The following is a 21,724-nucleotide window of genomic DNA, read 5'->3' as shown; positions in this document are numbered from 1 at the left end:
CACCGTGTGTGTGTGCGTGTGTGTGTGTGTGTGTGTGTGTGTGTGTGTGTGTGTGTGTGTGTGTGTGTATATATAATAAATGGGGCTTCTGAGGCATCCATGAAAATTAATGGGGAAAACTCTGAATTCACCCTGGAAAAACCCAAAACAGTAGACTGATTCCTCCCCCTCCCATACAAATTAATAGGGGAAACTCCAGGCCCGTCGTTGGGGGGGGGGGGCATTTGGGTGCAATGACCCCCCCCCACATGGCGCATCTGGTGCCCCCCCCACTTGTACGCCACCCATTTATGCCCTGTTGCACCCTGTGAACAACTTAGTGTTTAAGGACGAGCGCCCACTGAACTCCTTGCTGTTTAAGACTTCACCTGTGTGAACTCAAACCCTTATTCCAGATGTTCAACGTGGTGAATAATAAGGCCTTCTTGGATAGACTGTTCTTTAATAATATCCTTCTTTGAATAACAGTCAAGAGATAAGTGTGCGCTTGCCAGCGCATCACCAAAAGCAATTGGCAAGAAGATACAGTCCAAGCCTACAAGATAAAAGATAACGCAAGCACTAACGCCAGCAGCCAAGACAGACAGCCGCAAGACCTCATGTCGAATGTCGATGCTGTGGGTGGTTTAAAAAAAAAAAAAAATTATATATATATATATATATATATATATATATATATATATATATATATATGTATAAGTAGGGTGGATATACTGGTTCTGGCTCACTTTTCCCCATGTAAATGAATGGGGGATTTTCAGCGATTCCTATTTTTTTTCCCTAAAAATAAACCCCATTTTTATCCCAAGGTATATTTATTTGTCTCCCCTTTTAACCTGGAGGTTGAACCTCATTGAATTGAACACCTGGGGGTTGAACAGCTCACTCATTGAACCTATAAAGATTTGTTCATTCTCAAATTCCTTCAATAGTTTAATTTTCTTTGCACAATAATCCCCATCTAAAATATTGAAAAACAAAAAATTTGAATCTTTATATTTTTTTAAGATACCCCTTTTGTGCCATTACGAAATGATAAACTTCTCTTAATGCTCTTGTTTGACCACCTCCTGAGCCACATCATTTTGAGATTATAGTAAATTGTTTTTTCATTGTTCAATTGATAACCATCAAAGTTTTCAGTCCATTCAAGGATATTCATTTTTTTCTTTACATCCTCTAACTTACCACTTTTTAAATTGATTCGCTTATTTGTTTTATTTACCTTTGTTTTAGTTATTTTTTCAATAAGACTTATTTGATATTTTTCACATTCATTATGTTTTCCATTTATATACCAAGACTGAGATTTTCTCCACTCTTTAGTTTGATTAATACTTGGTTTGACCATTTATATATTGCAAAAAAACGCGGCGGTAGCCCTTATAAAACCCTAACCCATCTTCCCATCGTTAAAACACAATCTATTCTATTCACTCTATCATACAATATCCATATGGAACACAATCTATTCCATTATCTAAAATAAATCTCTTATCATCAAAGGCTCCTAATGCCTTTTTATTTACTTCTTCACTATATCTATATATATGTTATGCTTCATAAATTATAACCCTAACCAAGCTGTTAGTTATAACCCTAACCCTAACAACTTTCATAAATTAAGGTTCTTGTATCCCAGAAATATACCTGGCAAGTTTCAATTTTTTTCCTCTTTTTTTTTTTTTGCCGCCTTTGGAATTCCTCTTTTTCCTGCCTTTGGAATAAACTTCCTCACTCTATTCTTTCCCATTCTTCCCTCCAGGCTTTCAAAACAGCTGTTCACCACCACCTCTTATCTTCCCCCATCCAAATCCTCGATCTCTTCTACCCCCGATAATCCACCCAAGCCCACTTCCTTCAATTCCCCTGCTTTCCTTCCTGAAAGTCCCTGTAATGTCCATCTTCTCTTCACCATGTTCCCTGTCCCATCCCCATCCCTCTCCCTTCCACAGTTCACCTAATGTGTCTGTTCCCCACTGTTTTGTCCCTCCCACTCCCGCTCCTCTTGTCTCTTGCCCCCTTGCTGTGAGTTGTGTTAGCTCTCATACAAGCCTCGACAAGGTATACAAAAAAAAACAAATTAGATCGGACCAGTGGTTGTCGACAAACAGTGGTCACAGACAAACACATAGAGATTGCTGGGATTATAGATAGATGAAAACACAAAGAACATGATTATATATAATAAGTAAGGAAATACAAAATTATTTAACTATGGGGAGGTGTTTCATGTCATAATATTAATCTGTCGTATATTTCTAATACATAAATGACAGCAAGAAGGCTTCAATAAAATTATCATTTCTGTGTCCAAGCATACCTTCAAGAAAAGGGTATTTGGTATTTTAATAAATATGTTCCACAACATAAGAATGAGGTATTTTCAATAAAAAATTGGTTTCATACTGATGTTGATGAACCAACAACTTTGGATTTAATTAAAATGTTAAATAATGAAAAAATTATAGAGTTAAGAAAACGTAAGGCTCTTTCAGAAATTCAGAAGAAATTTTGTTGGTTTCCTGTTGTAAAAATTTTTATTTTGGATACAGGAATAACAAGAAATCCTGATGAATATATGTATAATATTGTATGGGGTGTCAGTGATGCAAGGATAGTAAGGGACGAGGAATGAGTTGAAGAAGAGAGAGAGAAAAAGAGAGAGAAAAAGAGAGAGAGAAAAAGAGAGAGAGAAAAAGAGAGAGAGAAATAGATATATATATATATATATATATATATATATATATATATATATATATATATATATATATATATGGAAACCAGTGAGATTAAAGAAAGATTGGAGGTATCACAGAAAATAAATGAATCTCAATGCACCGAGGAGGAAAACGAAGAATTTACAAGTGTATTCGAAATATTTTCGACAAGACTATTAACATCGTTTTCAGGGAGAAGATATAAACGAGGAAGTGGAAATAAAGATTATATTATTGATGTTGGTTTGATTGACTTTAATGCTTTTCATTTTTTTTTCTTAAATAAATGGAAGAGAGAGTGAAGACATTTCTGAGGATTCTTTGTTTTAAAAATGAAGATTCAAATGTGCATGTTGGAAACTAAAAAGGTTTTTGCACTCTGTAGGAATTTTTCTTTTAAAATAAATGAGTTATTGCCTCAAATGTAAAAAGAAAACTAATACTAAAAATATCTCGTATTTTAAAAGTAAAAATAATAGGGTTATACAAAAAGGTACATGTTCGGTGTGTGGCTCAAAAAAGTCAATTTACCTCCAAACACAAACACGGAGGAGATATACAAAAGTTTTTATCAGGAAGTAAATTTACAACTACTGGAATACCAGGGGAATTAAATCTATGAGGGTATTCTTTCTGTTGTCCAGGAACAAACTTGGATAAAAGATTAGATCAGGCAGACAATCCTAAACCATGGAGTAAGCCCATCAATAGAGTTGATGAAGTGTGCATGAGGCATGATATTGATTATGGGAATACCACAACTTTGGAAGAAAAGCATGAAGCCGATCGAGAAATGTTGTATAATTTGTCTCTGATACAAATCCAACCTTGAGAGAAAAAGTTGATAGGTTCATCATGAAGAAGATGATCAGTACTAAATTGAAACTTGGACTTGGAAATTCAAAAAACTTATAGGCTCTAATGATGTCATTAAGACTGAAGAACAATTAGCTGATGAATTACATAAACCAATATTCACAAAGTTTCATAGAAGGAAGGTTTATTCCAAGGAAGTTGATTATATCTGGTCCGCTGTTTTGATTGAACTCAATAATGATAAGGGGTACAAGTATGCTTTAACCGTTATCGATTTGAGGAGTAGATATGTGTGGGTTGTCCCTTTTAAAAAACAAAACAGGTAATACTCTTATATTAGCCTTTCAACAGATATTCAATAAAAGTAAAAGAAAATATAAAAAATTGTGGACTGATGAGGGTAGAGTTTTATAACAAGACATTTATGAATTTTCTAAAAAATAACAGCATTACATTATACAGTACCTTTTTAATGAAGGAAAAGCGGTTGTTATTGAGCGCTTCAATCGCACTTTAAAAGAGAGACTATATAAAAACTTCACCCAACTCTGTTCTCAACAATGGTCATCTTTTATTCAGGATATTGTAGATAAGTATAATGATACGATTCACACCTCAACGAACAGCAACCCATCAGAAGCATTTACAAAATTAGAATATGTCAGAAAGCCAAAGTTCAAAGTTGGTGATGTAGTAAGAATATATAGGTGGAAATCTCATTTTAAAAAAGGTTATACAAAGCGGTGGACGAATGAGCTTTTTAAAATCGTTGATGTGATCGATACAGTTCCTTGGACTTGTAAGGTATAATTTAGAAGGGGAAGAGATTTTAGGTTCTTTTTATTCACAGGAATTACAAAAGACAAAGATAAATTGATTTTTTTTTTAACTCCGCCCCCTTTTGACTCTGCCCACACAATCTCTGCCCACAAACGTCCCATCCACACAAGCTCCACCCACACATCCAGCCATCCACACAAGCCCCACCCACAGAAGCCTCATCCACACAAGCCCCACCCACAAAAACCCCACCCATACAAACTCCACCCACAGAAGCCCTGCCCACACAAACCCTGCCCACACAAGCTCCGCCCACCCCCCTCATCCCCCCCTGTATGCTCCACACCTTTGACCCATCACCCCCCTCATCCCACCCCCACACACACGGGGAAGGGTTGGGATGAGGGGGTGATGGGTCGTTGGGGAGCGCACCTACCCCCCCCTCCTTTACATCTCCTTTATTCTTTTCTTGTAATTAAGAATTGAATAATTAAAAGCAGAGCAAATATAATTTATCAACATTAAAAATATCGAACATTCAGTTGTAAAAATAGATGATATTTCCAAGCAGTCTGCTTCAGATGTCTTGAGTTTCAGGTCAGATTCCTGCAGACGATTAACTTGTGTGCTTGGTTCATCCAGACAGGTGTTTAAACTGAAAAATAAAAGAAATGAGTCAACACTCAAGAGAGATATAGAGACAAACACATTTTATATATATATATATATATATATATATATATATATATATATATATATATATATATATATATATATATATATATATATATATATATATATATATATATATATATATATATATATATATATATATATATATATAATATTGTTGTGGTTGACGAAATTCGCAAACCACCATTCAGGTTCCGTAGGTGAGATATCTCTGTAAGTATATGTGTAGTTAGCCCAAACCCGTTGTTTAGAGGGAATAAATGTCATTCATTTGGGCTGCGACCCTTTTAGATAGCCGTTTTTCTTTTACTATCTTTATTTTGGACCAGCCGCCATTACTACCACCACAACCACCACCAACCACGTCTCAACAGCCATCACACAACAACCACCAACCGCAACGCCGCTTCACAACAACAACAACGCCAACAGCCACGACCTTTACCGTCACATCTCGCTCTCGCAACCATCGCATCACCGCCATTCCCGCGCCGCTTGTGGGCACCGATCCTGGACTCGTACAGGGCGCGCACCGAGCAGCGGGTGCAAAAACACCAGCCTTTCCGAGAAATCGGATCAAGAATGATTCACGCCCACTTCTGTTCCGTCCTATCAGCGAGCGTGGGGCGATTTGGCCCCGCCTCCAAGCGCGTCGGAGTATAATCGCTATATGCAGATTCGCGGATCAAGAATGATTCACGCCCACTTTTCCTCTGTCCAATGGGGAGCGTGGCTCCGCCCCCGAGCCATTCCTGATCCAAAAATCTGCATATGGTTTCTCCTGTCGCACTATAAAGCGCGGAGCAAAAAGAGTCAGAAAAAGAGTTTCTGAATCGCAGTTGGACGGAGTTGAGAAGAGTGGAGAGTTGTGGCGGCGGCGAAGGCAGTTGGACGGAGTTGAGAAGAGTGGGAGAGTTGGAGAGTGGTGGCGGCGGCGAAGGCAGTCGAGAGAGTGTCTGTCGGGGTCCGGGGAGGCTGGAGAAGCCAAGGATCTTTGTGGAGGTCTGCGCTCATGTCAGAGTCGGGGAGCTGCGGAGAGGGGAGGCCGGTAACGCGACCGAGGTCTCGGTGGAGTCGCTCGTCGCGGAACCTAAGCCAGCGAGATATCCTCATTCCCCCGAGCATCAACAACCCCCTCCTGTTTCCCCCCGCGCTGAGATAGTGTGAGAAGGGGGCCCCGTTCCCACCCCATTCCAGGCAGTGCCAGCGAGGCCCGCGGAGTCGGGGCGCCGCCGCCATTTTGCGGCTCATCACCAGACGGGTAGGCTCGACGCGGTCTAGGCCCCAGCCCCGTCTGCCCCCTTGTCGGTGAAGGTGGCCCCTTCCTTTTTCTTTTGCTTTGAGTATATGTGTTGTCGGCGCCGTCTGTGAAGTAAAACTGTATAAGTGTTGCCGTGTGCTCGGTAGTCGGTAGTAGATCTGCATTGTGTTTCTTTTGCTGCAATTGCTTTTGGTGCATAATTGTTGTGTTTCTTCTACTTGTACATTTGCTTTTGGTGCATAATTGTATATGTGTGCTTTCCGTTTGCCGCGGAATAAATGTGCTTTATGTTGAACTGTTTTTCCCGTTTCGCTTCGTCTTTTCTTTTATTGAATCTCCATCTTACTTCACGTAAAGGGTTGGTCGTGGGCTAAATACGCCCAATAATTAATCGAACCGTCGAGGTTGACGATAACACCGCTCGGTTATCCCGATAGTATGGAACGGGTCGCTTAAAGTGGCGAGGTGCGATCGCCCGGTCTACCCTCCGTGTGGGTACTTAGGTAGGTCGAATTTGGCGAGCAACCCTATCCCACGCGGGGGGCCAATTGGCACGATCGTGGTGAGGCCGAAAGGCCCACCCGTGACTAGTTCCCGGCGTTAGGCTGAGAGGGTCACGACGGGATTGTCCGTCTGGTGGGCGACGTGCCGCGATTCGAGTTACGTGGCCGCTCGCACGCCGGCGGGCGCGAATCCACAACACTGGTGTCAGGAGTGGGATTCACGAGTGTGGTGAAATGCGTGCTGCAACGCATGCATAGCGTGGGTGCAAGGGCGTGTGTGAGAGAGACAGCGTGTGCAAGGTCGCTGTGTGTGAGGGAGATATCGGTGGGCGTGTGTGAACATGCAGCCGCGTCTCCCGGGGCGAATGTAATGGAGTGGAGTGTGAGCGTCGTAACACGCAGGTGTGCGTGGGTTGAATGGCGACGACGGCGACATGTGAGGAAAGAAAGCCGAGTAGCGGCTGTAGATGTTTTGCGCACCGTGCCGGGTTCACCCAGCAGCGAGCACGAGGTCCGTGCTGTGCAACGCACGAGGCCCCCACGTGCTCGCTTGCGAGAGTGAAGTCCCGGTCCGGAAACGCACGCGGTGGATTTGCCGATCCCGCGGACGGACAAAGTTTAGGCAGGATTATGGATTTTGACCGGAAGGGTTCTCCACGCGATCGTGTGTGTTAAGCTCCAACGGGCAAAGCACATGTGTTCGCGTGGGGAACCCCTCGAGACGTGGGGCTAGTGTTTTTTTATGCGCACGGTGACGTCATGGCTGCACGCGGGGTTGGAATCCGGCAGGAGGGGTATCCCTGCCGGATGGTACCGTCCAAGGAGGGACGAGGTACACGTGCAGCTGCATGACGTCATGGGCGGGTGCAAAGTGCGCGAGCTGTGAGTTGCCGCGCTGGTGCTGCGCATGTGAAAAAAAAAAAAAAAAAAAAAAAAAAGCAAGCCTCACTTTCGGGTGCACAGGATTCCCGGGCAAGGGGTGGAAGACCCCCTTACCAGGGCACAGGATGGAAACTAGTTAGGGGGAAGGGTTAGCTTAGCTAGACCGACTTCATGGGGCAGGGGTAAGTCCTCATGGAGTCCGTGGAATGGATGAGTTAGAGGGATTGTAGCGAGATTTATGTTGGGAATTTGATTAATGGGATTATTTGGATCAGTGACAGACTTGTGGATGTGTAGCGGGGACGTAGCTTAGCTACGTAGTGTTAAATGGAACGTGCTATAGTTTAAGGGACGACGTGGGAGCACGAGTTAGTTAGGGGATGTAGTTAGAAGGATGGCAGAGTTCAGCGGTGAGTGTGAAGAGTTGGTGAGTGAAGTGGAAGAATGTGCTTGGTGAGTGAGTGAGGCCAGCGGGTCTGTGTGAGTGGAGCGAATGGGGAATGCATGGTGCGATGAGTGATTGGGGGGAGGAGTGACTCCCGCCCAAGGGACCCCGGGGTCAGTGTGGAGTGAGTTAGGGGGTTAGTTAAATTGAAAAATGGAGGTCGTTTTGTTGTTGGTGTGAATGTAAGCTCGAAACCCATTTGGAGGGGTAAAGGAGCCCTGTTGACAGGCTGGGAGCATGGCTGCGAAAGGTGAGTATCGCTGAGTGGGTACCACGGGCACCAGGCTAGTCGGCTGTGGTAGGCCAAGGGCCCATGGGGGGCCGGGATAGCGTAGTGGGCACGGGTGCGCCTGCTTGGTGTGGGGGCCCGGGGCGCCATTAGCCGCGTGGGCAGTGTTGTGGGCACGGGTGACCCTCGGAAAGGGGCCCGGGAAGCCAGCCTGCCACGTGTGCGTTTCAGGGGAGGTGCCATGGGGGGCACTCCCCGGTGTTTAGGGAGCTGGTAGGCTCAGAGGCAGTGGAGTGCCCGGGGGTGCCATAGCGGGAGATTCGGCAGAGGGTCGTGCCTGCCAAAGGGAGCCACGCGTCCCAGCCATGAGACCGTGTGAGGGCACCGAGAGAAAATTGGGGGGCGAGGCCCGAAATTGTGAGGACACCAACACAGGCGACGGGAATCTGGGTTGTTAGAACCAATAGTTTAAGCGCGAGGCGCTTGTTGAAAGCCCCGGGGTAGTTTAACAGTTAAATGGATAGGGTAGATTAGGAAGTGTACCCCTCCGCACCATCCATCCCCTCGCTCTTGTTGTGGGCCGCTGGACCCACTTTGGTTATAGATCGCTGAACTCTGGGGAGGCCATCCTGAGGCTTCGTTGGGCCTCGGCACAGGACGCTAGCTCTCCCTTGTTCCTCTCCGGGAAGGGAACGTAGGGGTTGGGAGTAGGCTAGCTGACGAGATAGGTTAGCCGAGCAAGGACGATAAAGGGGGTTAGGGGACGATTTATAGTGGGGAAGTAAACATAAAAAAAATAAATTGGGGTTTGACAAATTAAGGGAGTGGGTATAGACAGTGACAGGCAAAGGCGATAGGTTGGGAGGGAGACCGTAGGGTAGGTCCGAGCCCACCTTCCGAGTGGCCAGCACCACCGCACTCCCTCCACTGAACGGCAAAGGCTGGCCAGCTTCATCTGCTGGCTGCGTTGCTGCAAGGCAAAGGCCGGCCCACTTCATCGGCAGCTGTTGTTTTGCTGCAAGGCCTGTGCCGGCTGGATCGTCTGCAGCTGCTGTGCTGCAAGGCCTGTGCCGGTCGGATTGTCTGCAGCTGCTGTGCTTCAAGGCCTGTGCCGGCCAGTTCATCTGCAGGCTGTGTTTGCCTGATCACTTTTGCCATGCCATGCCCACTGCCCCTGTTCACCAGCCCCGTTCAATATTGCTTTGCCCCCCCCCCCCCTGTTCATTTCCATGTGCGCCAGGATCAAAGCAACAGTTTGCAAGCTGCAAGAACTGCCCTGTTGGCAGCTACAACCCGGGCCTGCAGTGGCGGCCCGTGCACCGTGTTTGCGTCCATCCATTCATCCATCGATCCGTTGTGTTCATTGCGTGTGCCGCTTGAGCTGGCACGGAGACTGCGTTTGTGCAGCCCATGCACCGTTGTGGTTCACTGCGTTCAGTTCAAAAGGGAAGGCCTTGGACTGCGTGTGAGCAGCTGGCCACGTCCCCTGTCACCTGCATTGTTTGAGCCAGAGACTTCATGCGAGCAGCCTGGCTCCCTGCAAACTGCTTTCTTTTTGCAGAGACCATTGATCCTGGGCCATGGTTTAGTGTAAAATTTGTAAGTTAAGGTTAAGATGTACTGTAAATATGAGTGCGCCCCCGGCATGTATGTCTTAGCGCCGGCAATTTTATTTAAGTCGTCCATGTGAGTGAGTTTGTTTAGGTAGTTACTCAGCCCTCAGGTTATTTATTTTGGGGACACGAATACCATGAATGTCGCACTCAGGGATCCGTAGGTAAAATGTACTAGGGGAGAACTACACATGATGGCACACGAAAATTTGATGACTCGGGACGAGTCTGTAAAAAGGGGAGGGGGTAGTGTTGTGGTTGACGAAATTCGCAAACCACCATTCAGGTCCCGTAGGTGAGATATCTCTAAGTATATGTGTAGTTAGCCCAAACCCGTTGTTTCGAGGGAATAAATGTCATTCATTCGGGCTGCGACCCTTTTAGATAGCCGTTTTTCTTTTACTATCTTTATTTTGGACCAGCCGCCATTACTACCACCACAGCCCCACCAACCACGTCTCAACAGCCATCACACAACAACCACCAACCGCAACGCCGCTTCACAACAACAACAACGTCAACAGCCACGACCTTTACCGTCACATCTCGCTCTCGCAACCATCGCATCACCGCCATTCCCGCGCCGCTTGTGGGCACCGATCCTGGACTCATACAGGGCGCGCACCGAGCAGCGGGTGCAAAAACACCAGCCTTTCCGAGAAATCGGATCAAGAATGATTCATGCCCACTTCTGTTCCATCCTATCAGCGAGCGTGGGGCGATTTGGCCCCGCCTCCAGGCGCGTCGGAGTATAATCGCTATATGCAGATTCACAGATCAAGAATGATTCACGCCCACTTTTCCTCTGTCCAATGGGGAGCGTGGCTCCGCCCCCGAGCCATTCCTGATCCAAAAATCTGCATATGGTTTCTCCTGTCGCACTATAAAGCGCCGAGCGTGGAGCAAAAAGTCAGAAAAAGAGTTTCTGAATCGCAGTTGGACGGAGTTGAGAAGAGTGGAGAGTGGGAGAGTTGGAGAGTTGTGGCGGCGGCGAAGGCAGTTGGACGGAGTTGAGAAGAGTGGGAGAGTTGGAGAGTGGTGGCGGCGGCGGCGAAGGCAGTCGAGAGAGTGTCTGTCGGGGTCCGGGGAGGCTGGAGAAGCCAAGGATCTTTGTGGAGGTCTGCGCTCATGTCAGAGTCGGGGAGCTGCGGAGAGGGGAGGCCGGTAACGCGACCGAGGTCGCGGTGGAGTCGCTCGTCGCGGAACCTAAGCCAGCGAGATATCCTCATTCCCCCGAGCATCAACAACCCCCTCCTGTTTCCCCCCGCGCTGAGATAGTGTGAGAAGGGGGCCCCGTTCCCACCCCATTCCAGGCAGTGCCAGCGAGGCCCGCGGAGTCGGGGCGCCGCCGCCATTTTGCGGCTCATCACCAGACGGGTAGGCTCGACGCGGTCTCGGCCCCAGGCCCGTCTGCCCCCTTGTCGATGAGGGTGGCCCCTTCCTTTTTCTTTTGCTTTGAGTATATGTGTTGTCGGCGCCGTCTGTGAAGTAAAACTGTATAAGTGTTGCCATGTGCTCGGTAGTCGGTAGTAGATCTGCATTGTGTTTCTTTTGCTGCAATTGCTTTTGGTGCATAATTGTTGTGTTTCTTCTACTTGTACATTTGCTTTTGGTGCATAATTGTATATGTGTGCTTTCCGTTTGCCGCGGAATAAATGTGCTTTATGTTGAACTGTTTTTCCCGTTTCGCTTCGTCTTTTCTTTTATTGAATCTCCATCTTACTTCACGTAAAGGGTTGGTCGTGGGCTAAATACGCCCAATAATTAATCGAACTGTCGAGGTTGACGATAACACCGCTCAGTTATCCCGATAGTACGGAACGGGTCGCTTAAAGTGGCCCGTGTCCGAAGTCGACCTGCGGCGAGGTGCGATCGCCCGGTCTACCCTCCGTGTGGGTACTTAGGTAGGTCGAATTTGGCGAGCAACCCTATCCCACGCGGGGTGCCGATTGGCACGATCGTGGTGAGGCCGAAAGGCCCACCCGTGACTAGTTCCCGGCGTTAGTCCTAGAGGGTCACGACGGGATTGTCCGTCCGGTGGGCGACGTGCCGCGATTTGAGTTACGTGGCCGCTCGCACGCCGGCGGGCGCGAATCCGCAACAATATATATATATATATATATATATATATATATATATATATATATATATATATATATATATATATATATATATATATATATATATATAGCGAGAGACAGACACGCTCACACAAACACACATGCATGTTTGTGTTTCTCACCTTAGACTTGGGGTCAAGGGGCATGAGAGAACTTGTTCCCAGGCAAAAATAATATTGTTCAGCTCATTCCTGAAATTTCGAATATCTTCAAGAAAGTCATTCATTTGTATCCATTCAAGATGTAAATCAGATAATTCGTTCTCCACATTTGTATTGAACGAAACTCTTATTGGGGACATCCTGTTAGGAAAAGACATACAATAATTATTGGTCGTACAGTGATTTAATTCTGTTTTAAATAATAAATTGGGTTGTGAAATCTCACCTGTCATCTTGTTAAAATGAATGATCCTTAAGGTTGTCGTACGAATCTGTATAATCCATTCTGTGAATGCATCGCACTCGGCACACAGTTTGGTTTATGTAAACCGTGAGTCATGACGTCATGGGATATTACAAAACAATGGATTATCCAGGGCGTGTACCAGATCGGAAATGACTTTGGGTGAGGCAGCTTGGGAAAGACGTGTGCGATACGTTCTCAAGCAATCTGATTCATTTTAACATGAAAATGCATTGAATGATTTTGATAAAACCTATCATTTAAAAACCTGTTGGTGTTCAGATTTAAAATATAACCACGAGGCTTTGTCTCTCACAGAATACTTCCTCATTTTTCACAACACAACTGTCCCAGAACACTTCCTCATTTTCATGGCACAAACTGAAAACACTTAAAACTTTCCCATTCATTGGATCACTCTTTGAGTGGAATGAAGATATAAAAGGAAATCGGTAAGTTTCAGTTTAACATGTGCTCAATGGGACAGAGATCAGTATCCTATTTTGACCTGATGGGCTGAGAGTCAGAGGGGGTGGGGTGGGGTGGGGAATCATTCTCCTATTTTGAGTTTTTGGGGTCTTGAGATGGTCTCAATTTAACATGAGCTTGTATGGGAGGGGGAGAAAATCAGTCTCAATTTAACATTAGTTTGTATGGGAGAGGGAGAAAATCATTCTCCTGTTTAAGGTCTTTTTTAGGGGTTGTCAGAGAGTTCCCCGATTCATTTGTATGGGAGGGGGAGGAATCGTTCTCCTGTTTTGGGTTTTTGCTGGGGTTAATTCAGAGTTTTCCCCCTTTTCCCCTTTCATTTGCATGGATTCTTCAGAAGCCCCATTTATCCTCTATATATATATATATATATATATATATATATATATATATATATATATATATATATATATATATATATATATATATTCTTTCGGCTGCTCCCGTTCGGGGTCGCCAGAGCGGATCATCCGTATGATCTGCATAGTGATTTGGCACAGGTTTTACGCCGGATGTCCTTCCTGACGCAACCCTCGTCGCCTCTTATGACACAGGGATATGGTACACCTATTTTAACCGGGGCATACACTGGTACTCACTTCGCCGACCTCGGAAGGATGACAGGCTGAGTCAACCTCCTGGTGTGTATCAATTCAAGCGGCCAACGGGGCTTGAACTCTAGTCTAAGCAATGAACGATTTAGGTTGGACAAAAATGTTATCAAAACTCTCACCTGAAATGACTTCATTGGCGATATGTCTTATCAGAAAAAAAAACCCCACCCGAATCCTCCCATGGGAAACCTCGTTTTGACCTCAAATCCAAGATGGCTGACATTGTACAGGTGCAAAACTTAAAATGGACCTAATTTTGGAAAGAAACAACAGAAACACTTTTAAGGTGTCATTTTCAACTAATTTGAGGACCCCCATTCGTTTAGTGATACTTATAAGATCGTTAGATATCAAAGTCAAGGTCAACGTTAAACTTGACCAAAGCAACGCTAAATTTGACTGAAATTGTATCAAGAGTTATGCCAAAATGATAGTTATTGATAAAATATATTGGTTGTTATTGCCACATATACCATTAAGATGCTCATTCATTTAGTAATAGTTTTGAGGTGATTGGATATCAAGATCATGTGATAAATTCAAGGTCAAATTTGATCAAAATGATGCAAATCGACTCAAAATAAAGTACATTGGATGTATCATTTTCAATGGACTCTTTCAAGATGTCCATTCACTTATTTATGAGATTGGCATCGAGATCATAATCATAGCCAAATTTAACCAAATAAGTAAGAATCCAAACAGATTTTGTGACCTTGCAGTGACATTATTTTGAAACTCGTGTTAAGGTGTCTAACAACAAAGTTTACTATGCCTGATCACTTAAATGATATTGTACGAGTGATAATTTTTTTAATGTCAATCCATTGTATTATTATTGAAATCTAAATCCTGATTGTCCACATGTGGCACATTCATGCATGTTATTCCCCTGCATTGGCCACAAGCTGGTGTGCACTGTAGTCCATTCTTGCGGCAGGTGCATGTTTTTTTGTCACACTGGCCACCACAATTGCACCGAATTATCTTGAGTCGCTCTGGTGCTGCTGGCTGAGTCATCCTGATAGGCACAAGACCATGGGGAGTGGCTTTCCAACCCCAAACTGCAGAGGCGATATCATTGCCATGCCAATCCCTGCACTTGGTGATGAGTCCGATGACTATGAAAGGTGGCTGCGTCACTCGTCGGCGGAAGCTTTTCTGGAGATACATATTGTGTAGAAGTAGCTACCTTCAATTGGAACTTCGTCACCCTTGCTGCGTTGAGGCTTAGTGATGTAGTGCACCCATATATCTCCAGCATGGCATCTTCTCCTGCCTGTTCGATGTCCTGTTTCGATGAAGACGGAGACATAAAAACGGTGGCTGACTTGCTCAGTGCTGCATACTTCGTAAAAACAGTCACTTTGCCGATTCCATATGGCTTTGATGTGGTATCGCACCCACTGAAAGCGTGCAGGAAGAGGAGACTTTCCGAGAGGGCAGGATCCAGTTTCTTCTTCAACATTGCGATGCACACCGTCTGTTTTGCGGTCACCATGTACCGGTTATCACTGTTATCTGTGGCATCAGCATGATGTATCATCAACTGAAATACGTCAGAATCTTCTGCGACAATGGCTGTTTGACTGTTCTTCACAGACAAACATGCTGGCATACAGATGTTGTAGTCAGCATCCCTTCTGCATCCTCAACGGTGATGTCTGCTTTGACCATATCCTCTGCAAGGAGGTTCATGAGGGCCTGCTTGTTTGATGTGTTGGCAAGGAAAGCTTTCTTACTCATGGTTAGACGCGTTTCTGCAGAAACTGAGACTGAAGCACTAATGTCGCTCCAAAGCACCAATGGGTGTTGAGGGTGGGATCTGGGTGGGGTTTGCATTCAGATTGAGGGTCGAATTAGCATTAGAGAGGAGATTAACAACGTGCATGATGGCATAATGCTATATGACGTCCATGATGTCTTAATGTTACATTTCGTCACATAACGTCATAATAACCCATATATATATATATGGGTCTCATCCCCAACACTTTGGCCAGAAACCCGTATTTTGATGGGTCTCGGGCCGAATGAGTTAACTAATGTGATCTATAGGTGATGATGCCACACTGAGCGATTTTCCCAGGCTAATACGCGTCATTTGGTGAGCTTTGACATCAAATTTTGATTAAATTTTACAATGACCTTGACCTTAATACATAATCGTGACCTCTAATGGTTCCGAAAATTTCACTAAACGAACGGCAGTCCTCAAATTAGTTAAAAGTGTTTCTATGTTGTTTCTTTCCAAAATTGGGTCCATTTTAAGTTTTGCACCTGTACAATGTTGGCCATCTTGGATTTGAGGTCAAAACGAGGTTTCCCATGGGTGGATTTGGGTGGGGTTTTTTATGATGAGACATACCACCAATGAAGACATTTCAGGTGAAAAAGCTTTGATAACATTTTTGTCCAACCTCTATGGATCATGTTCCGTTTGTTGCTGTGCCTACTCAGGACCTTTTGGATTCCAAGCCGCTACCCTAGCCACGACGCCAACACCAGGCTATATATATATATATATATATATATATATATATATATATATATATATATATATATATATATATATATATATATATATATATATATATATATATATATATATATATATATATATATATATATATATATATATATATATATATATATATATATATATATATATATATATATATATATATATATATATATATATATATATATATATATATATATATATATATATATATATATATATATATATATATATATATATATATATATATATATATATATATATATATATATATATATATATATATATAGTTACGGATTTCAGAATCCGATCTGATGAATGCATCCACACATCCTGGTCGTCAGTTATTTCCTTAAATACATGTTCAGATTAGCCCCATCCCCATGTCTAATGGGATCTTAAATGTGATGCATTGAGAAGGGTAAAGTATAGATCCCCTCTCTTATGGGAAGCTTTTTTTTCTTTCCGACAGACACGTTTACACACATTTCTTTCACGAGCTCTGAAGCCCACCCTCATTTTTACTCAGCAATGTTCTTTCGAGAGCTCTGAAGCCCACCCTCATTCTTCCTCGGCAACCTTATTTCGCGAGCTCCGATGCCCGCCTTTTTTGAGAGCGCACGGGTCGTTATGGTAACCGTGGGGCGGGGTGAGCTTGGGGCAGACTGCCCAGCGGAGACGGCCCACAGATATAAAACGAATGGAGGTCCATTCTGAGGGAGAGGAAAAAGTGAAGGCGAAAGAAAGCGGGGCAAAAGAAAGCCAGGGAGGGAAAAGAGCACGCGAAGTAAGCTTGAGAAGCGAGCAAGAAGCGGGTGTAAGCACGCAAAAGACAAGGAAGCGAGCGTGTGGTGCGCATGTCGGTGTGAGCAACGCCGCCAACAAGTGAGGCATGGGTCGCTCACCACCACCAGGGTCTAAACCCGCAACAGACGATGTCGGTGCCCTCCAGACATCAACTGGTGTTCAAGGCTGTTCACGAGAGGGTGCATGGCAAAGCTGGATGCTGGCGACGGACGTGACACGCACACGTTTCAGGACGTTTTCACTTCATGGACGACTTTCTAGTGAGCGAGACGATTCTTCCCCCCCGAATGATCTGTTGGGTACCCTTGTCTGTGTTTTGCTGTAAGTCAACCCCTGATAGGCATCTGCTCTTTGTCTCTTTCCTGGCATTTTGATTGATTTTGCTTTGAAATTAATTCATTTATTTACCTCAGAAAATAAAGTTCTTTTTATTTATTAATTTTATTAATAAATTATTTGTCGATTTCCAACCTGTCTGTTTGTCCTTTCCTTCCATTGGTCTAGCATTGTTCAAACCGAGATAGACTGGGAGGTAATTACCACAGATTTGACCAAAAACCGCTCGGCTGCCCTAATTAAAATCTAATCGGATAATATTGGTGCTTTGCCAAGGGTGCGCTCCCCGCTCAGGTAACCATGTAACCTCGAGTTAAACAAGCCGGTAGGTGGACATGGGTATTCGCCTTCCCAATAGAACCTGATTCGATGGGGAATGACCTGAGGATTAAGCACAAGAAAATTCATGATTCTAGCTTCAAGGGTTAATGCTGCAGATTGTTTTTTTCGTTAAAATACCCCCACATTTCGAGGTTTTTTGGCCGTTGCTAGGCAACGGAGGGGTCCATAGCAACAGTTCTTTCTCACACATAACTAGCACATACCATGAACCTACCATACCAGTTTCATGTATATCTGACTCATAGTGTCTGAGATATAACCAACTTCATTTTTTTTATTGTTTTCGACCAGGGTTCATTCAAAGTCTATCTTATCCGGCTGGAAATTTTTGACAATATCGCTGAATGAACTGCCCAGTCGCTCGTGGCCCGATTTTTGATTTTCAAAAAAATTTTTTTTGATTTTTTTTTCAAAAATTTCAGTCCCTTTGCTTGGCAACGGTGGTGTTCATAGCAACGGTTCTCATTTGCACACAACTGGGTCATGGTAGGAACCTACCAACCAAGTTTCATCAAAATCGCCATTGTATTAACGGAGCACTGGACCGAACAGAGGGACAGACAGACAAACATATCGACGGAAATACTGATCAGGGTAGAACAAATTTCAAAAAATTTTTTTTTTTCCACGAGATCGACTACCCAACAGAATAATTAGATGGTGAACACTGGAACTCGTGGTTGACTGGGTGGCGTTCGAGGTTCTAAAACAACCCACCGTACCTCAACATTAATTGTGAGTGGTGGCCCCAGGTCCGGCTCTATCGAGGACAACGGGGGATTAATAGATATAAAAATTATTGGTTTCAGCCCTCATTCTTTATTATTATCTAACATAATCTTTATGTAATCTAAAGAATTATCTAACCCTTTTAGTGGGGCGGATATGTGAAATTGGTGTGCACTTCTGGAAATAAGCATGAAACTTTGCCCTTGGGGGTTTTTGGGTGTGCCGATTTCAAAAATTGCGGGAACCACGATGTCACTACAGCGGTTACCGCCAAAAATTAAGAAATTCAAAATGGCCGCCGCAAAACATTTTTGCCCATTAAAGGGCTCTAAGTAGCCCGATTGCCTTGATCTTGATGTCTATACCTATGTTTTTGAGGTCAAGGAATCCAATAAAACACATGTGAAGACAACATATATCTTTATTGTAAAAAAAAAATTAAAACTCCCATACCGCAATTTCCTACAACAGTCAACATCAAAAGTGAGTGCACCGATTGCCATCTTGGCACCAATACAATTATTATGAGTTTAAAGGATCCAATTGTGTCATTCGTTCTGTTAAAAGGACACCTATGCTACACAACAAATTCCAAGAATTACCACCAGGGGTTTACCATTGCTCCAGTAGGCAGGCTTAACTCTGTACTATTCAGCCATGGAATGATCAGGTACAACACATGTAGTTCCTTTAGAATATGTATTTCTCAATACTGCAGGAACTATATGATGGAAAAACTAGGAAAATCATGTGCTAAGGGTGCAGCAAATGTGTCCATTTAAAATGTTGTCAAATTACTCTGACATATCAGTCACTATGTCACTGTAGTGTTATGTTCACATGGCCAAGATATACTTGCTCTCTGTTACACTGTCCCGAGCAGAAGCACAACTGTGTACATGGCAGTTTTGCTTTGACACAAGTGCATCTTTTCGTGCATTCCTTTTTGCATCTGCATTTCAACAGTTCTTGACAACCTTTGGCAGAGTCGACCAGCATGGAGTCCATGGGGAATCATCTTTCACTCTCTACCAGCCCCATATATCTGGTGATGGAACATTGGGCTTTCCTACAAGTGACTGTCCCCAGATATCCCCTGCCTGATAAACAGCCCTTTTCACATGCTGTTCTAGGGCATGTAATGTTGGAGGAATGTTTTCCATCTTACGGTTGTTAGTGAACAACTGCTTCCTGGCTTCATTCACATGGCAAAGTGCAGATGTTCGCTGATACAAGAGAACAACATATCTTTCTATTTGGTCCATATCATCCTGGGATATCTGAGCTGGAGCACGAGATAAACTAACGAAAGTAGGTGTAAGCTGAGGCATACTTTGCCATACTGCCCAAGCTGTTTTCTTTCCAATTCCAAAGAAGGCAGAAACAGTATCACATCCTGATATTGCATGCATAAACAGAAGACCCCAAGATGCATCATCACCTAATTCAGGTGAAATCCGGTGACAGGGGATATACCGTACTTTAGACCCATGACCAAATGCCACCCATATTTCAGACTCCTTTAAGACACTTGCCACAGCAATTGCAATAACCACCACATCGGTATCCGTAGCATGTATCATCAGCTTGGTGAATCCGTGATTTAATGAATTGAAAGCATGAAACAGGAGCCGTGTGTCCGCTTCCTCATGAGTGCAGGACAAGTCCGAGAGATTGGATATGGGTGATGAAACAACCTTCTCGCCATGTGTAGAGATGACTAGTTTCCGTTCGGGGGGGGGGGGGGGTTGAAACTCCTGTATTGCACTGGCTAGGAGTTTGAACAGACTCTCTTTGTTCGAATCACAATGCAGGAAATTCTTACAGTTGATAGGCATGTTTGTGTTGTTGGCAACTCTGAGATCGTTTCCAGATCCACAGTTCTGTCTTGTCTGTGCCTTGAGGCTGTCCTTGTATTCATCCCAGACTACATCCAAACGAACAACATCCTGGAGCATGCATTCCAAATATGGCAGGAACACCAGTTGTGAGTAGTCCTTGAAAGTTTTGACAGAAGCTTTTGACTTCTTCGGATCGAGTATGTGCACAAGAGCAGCGCCATCAACAATTTTTACATCCACTTTTGGAACAGATTCTGCTTGAGGTACCAATGATTCCAAACATTCCATCAAGTCTGATTTGCTTGATTGGTGCATGATGTGATTCGCTGCCAATGATGGAGGCCAGGCATGATTTTCATGCCTGAAGAAAGCATCCATATCACTGTCTCTAGCCTGGCATGATATATACATCCTTGAGAAGAGATGTACATCATTGTGTAGAGATGTACATTTACACAATTTGCTATGCATTTATATGACAATGGTGCATGAATAACATCAAGAATGTGCTAAATTCAAGCCTTACCAGGTTTCTGCTCTAGTGGCATGAACACAATTATTTAAGGAATTAAGGTTAGGTGCAAATCACTATGATACGTTTCTATGAAAATTAGTGTTGTAACAGCAATATTTTCAAATTTTCAGCATGAAGATGTAGGTTGAGTCTTTTCATGTGTTTTATTGGATTCATTGACCTCAAAAACATAGGTATAGACATCAAGATCAAGGCAATCGGGCGAGAGCCGTTTTATGGGCAAAAATGTGTTTTTGTGGTGGCCATTTTGAATTTCTTAATTTTTGGCGAGAACCGCTGGAGTGACATCGTGGTTCCTGCAATTTTTGAAATCAGCATACCCAAACCCCCCCCAGGGCAAAGTTTCATGCTTCTTTCCAGAAGTGCACAACTCCACCAAAAAATGTTACATATCTGCCTCACTATTTATGTAATCTCGCATAAGACTTCAGGGTCACATTCTGACTCTCCCCACACCAGCTTTCAAACTTATCTTGCTCCTCTTAAACAGGATGGCAGCTTGTTAGTTCTGCCTCTGGAGTATGCCCCCCTTCCATCCCTTCCCTCACATAAATTGCACCACAGCTGACCCCACTCATGAGAAGGCTGAATGCCTAAATTCTGTGATTACTTCCAAATCTTCTGTCCCCAACCACTCACTCTCTGTACCCACCCTGCCCAGTGACATGCAACTGATGCTGAAGTCTTTTCGCACCGAAGAAAGTGGAGAAAGTTTCTGGTAACCCTCAACTTTAATTCTGCAACTGGACCAGAAGGTATCTGCTCACGTGTGATTAAAAACAAACTGCTCTGCTACTCTTCCACATCCTCTCTCTGCCCTTTTCACTCTCATTTACCCAAGGCCATCTTCCATCTGCTTGATCACTGCAATACATAAGAAATGTGCAAAAACAAACAAACAAAAAAAAAAACTAAGTTTGCCTCTACTTATTATTTGTTTCTCTTTTTTTTTCCACCTGTGGAACCAACTCCCACATTCTCTTCAATCTTATTCTTCCATCCAGGTCTTCAAGATAGCTGTTCACCAACATCTCAGATCATCC

At 43.9% G+C, this 21,724-nt stretch overlaps 1 long non-coding RNA gene across 2 annotated transcripts in view; it reads left to right on the top strand.

The window, feature by feature from the left end:
- Positions 1–21,724, top strand: part of LOC147015004 (uncharacterized) — a 46,843-nt gene that overhangs the window by 8,408 nt on the left and 16,711 nt on the right. For both annotated transcript variants that reach the window (XR_015050186.1, XR_015050187.1), the window contains exon 2: positions 21,343–21,436. This is a non-coding gene — a long non-coding RNA (uncharacterized LOC147015004). The remainder of the gene's footprint in view (positions 1–21,342; positions 21,437–21,724) is intronic.

Source organism: Eptatretus burgeri, chromosome 12, assembly GCF_056783735.1.
Source record: "Eptatretus burgeri isolate ZD-2024b chromosome 12, Ebu_testis_v1, whole genome shotgun sequence".
Lineage (NCBI taxonomy): Eukaryota > Metazoa > Chordata > Myxini > Myxiniformes > Myxinidae > Eptatretus > Eptatretus burgeri.
This window is presented reverse-complemented; position numbering and strand designations above follow the sequence as displayed.